This window comes from Microcebus murinus, chromosome 20 (genome assembly GCF_040939455.1).
Source record: "Microcebus murinus isolate Inina chromosome 20, M.murinus_Inina_mat1.0, whole genome shotgun sequence".
Classification (NCBI taxonomy): domain Eukaryota; kingdom Metazoa; phylum Chordata; class Mammalia; order Primates; family Cheirogaleidae; genus Microcebus; species Microcebus murinus.
The window spans coordinates 13,374,998-13,377,532 of record NC_134123.1 but is presented as its reverse complement, the minus strand read 5'-3'; the positions used below and the strand labels follow the sequence as shown (position 1 = coordinate 13,377,532).

The 2,535-nt window shown below is 37.3% G+C and overlaps 1 pseudogene; it reads right to left on the bottom strand.

Moving 5' to 3' along the window:
* Window positions 1-694: 694 nt before the first annotated feature.
* Window positions 695-2,097, bottom strand: LOC105862401 (dnaJ homolog subfamily B member 11 pseudogene; annotated as a pseudogene).
* Window positions 2,098-2,535: the final 438 nt, after the last annotated feature.

Below are 2,535 nucleotides of genomic sequence, written 5' to 3'. Positions count from 1 at the left end.
CATCCATGCAAAAGAAGTGAACCAGAGAATAAATTCATCCCAGTGAGAGATGTAGCTAGAAAAGAAGAAGCAGTTTAGTGACTTAAGTTCCTTCTTCCAAGGCCCCTGACACTTCCTTGTTCCCCTCCACTCCCTATGAGTTAGTGACTTTATCAAATATATAGCACTTTCTGCAGAATCTAGTCTGACTTTGGTTTTACTCTTGGAAGCCTGAGACCTTACTCTTTCAGTATATCTTCTCTGATTTAAAAACACGATAATTCCTATTACAAGGTCTGTTAAACATACCTTCCCCTTTCAACTCTTTTCACTAACTCACTGTGACATACTCTTTTGTGGGGAAACTAAAATATTTTAAGAATAACCTTGATTTTGTTCCAATTTATAGTCAAAGTTCTTTACATATTTCAATATTTTAATTAAGTTTTTTGTAAATTACTTAAGATAAAACTCTTGGTATATTAACATGATGCTGGAGAGTTACATTCAATCAGTGCTTTTTTTCTTTTTTTTTTTTTTTTTACTTTTGTTTTCTCTCCACTGGAAAGCTCTATTTTTTAATTTCCCTCAGTCTGCACTCCAAAATTCTGAATTGACTTTGAAGCACACATAGAATGTAAACATTTAAATGCCACTTCCTCCATGTAGTCTTCCTGGAATTCCTCTTTTCAATGCTGGATTTATTTTATTTTATTATTTTTAAATAACAACAAAATGTATTTAAAAACAGACTTCTCCAGTTGGCATTTTGAATGAGATAGTTAACAATTAACTCCAACCCTCTATGTTGTGTTTCTTTTTGCTCCTGGAGTCCTCTTGCAGCTTTAATTCTTGAAACTCAGGTGGCAGCACCAGACATTAAATCCCTAAAGGGAGAGGTATTAGTAAACCTTTTGCTGGTCATTCTTTTCTGAATGCAATGGGCAAATTCTTAAGCCCTCTTTATTCATTTCATGACGATCATTATAAAAAAAATTAAACCAAACTTGCATATTGAGAATAAAAACAAAAACACAGACAAAAAACCCTGCAGATAATAAATATTGCTGATTCACTCATTTTAAACAAAGTCCAATTTTATTCACTCTTAATATCCTTGCAGTCCATTGTATACCTTCTGCACTGATCCTTGTTTCAGTAGCTGTATGATACCTTCTCTTGCTTCCTCTGTTAACTATTGTGTTGGAAAATCCACATCAAAAGTGATTATCAAAGAGCCCTTGATATTGTTGTTGTCAAAGCTAGGGAGCCCTTCCCCCTTCTTCCATAGCTTTGCTCCTGGCCTAGTGATCTTATCCCGGGAGATATGTACCTTGTGACCATCCAAGTGTGTAATGTCCATCTCAAAGCCAACAAGAGACTCAACTAGTGAGATTGTCACATTTGTGTACAAATCATCTCCTCTCCTTTCAAATATTGGGTGCTTAACAACTTTGATTCTGAACCGTAAATCTCCAGGCTCCCCATCCATATGAGGCTCACCTTCTCCAATAAATGGGTACTCCATGCTGTCTCTCACCCCAGGTTTGATTTCTACCTCTAATGTTTGTCCTTCATTCACTAGTTTGACATTAGAGCATTCATCGCAGACCACCTCCTGGGTCATTTGGAAGCAGGATGAACTGCTTTGGAACCAGGGCCCAGCTGGGTGGTCTGCATTTCTTGCTGACAATTGCATTTCCGTTTGCCTGGAGCCTGCCTCGCCACAGGTTTGTTTCTAACTACTTCCACAAAATTTCCTGCATACACTTCTTCCAAAGTGACTTCTAGATCTACAATAGTATCACTTCCTCTTGGAATATTTCTGTCTTGCTGACAAGGGGTCCCTCCAAACATGAAACCAAAATCTCCAAAGAAGTGTGAAAAAATGTCTCCATGGGAACTTTGATGACCATCTTTTAATCCTTCTTCACCATAAGCATCATATTGTTTCCGTTTCTCATTACCTGATAGAACCTCATATGCAGCACCTAGATCCTGGAATTTCTCCTGGGCTTGTGGATCATCAGGGTTCCGGTCAGGATGAAGCTGCAGGGCTTGTTTTCTATAGGCCTTTTTAATATCCATCTGTCTTCTAACCTTCTCGTTATATTTCATCTTACAAAGTGAGAAATCCCTCAAGGTTTAGATAGACATTTATACACGTGACGTTTCCTTTCTATGAGACTGCAAGCTTTGAGAGTGTGGCTATGAGTCTCAGTCATTGTTAACTTCTATAATTACCATAATAATGGTCCATGGTCATACACTCATGCTGAATAGCTTTGTGCCTTATAAATTATCTATGTCTAATGTGATACATTTTAAAAAGACATACAGAGACTCTTTTTTATTGTTTTGTTTGGGTTTTATTGTTGTCCATGGATCTGGATTGGATAAGATTATTCTTGTATTTGAAGGTAGAAATGATACTGCTGTTCTTAAGGATGAGTCTATTATTCTATTCCTCTCTCTTTCTCTCCTCTGTCCATACCTCCATACCCTTGCCTATCTCAGCTGTCCCAAAATTCTCTCAGCTGTCTCCAAACTGTTTAT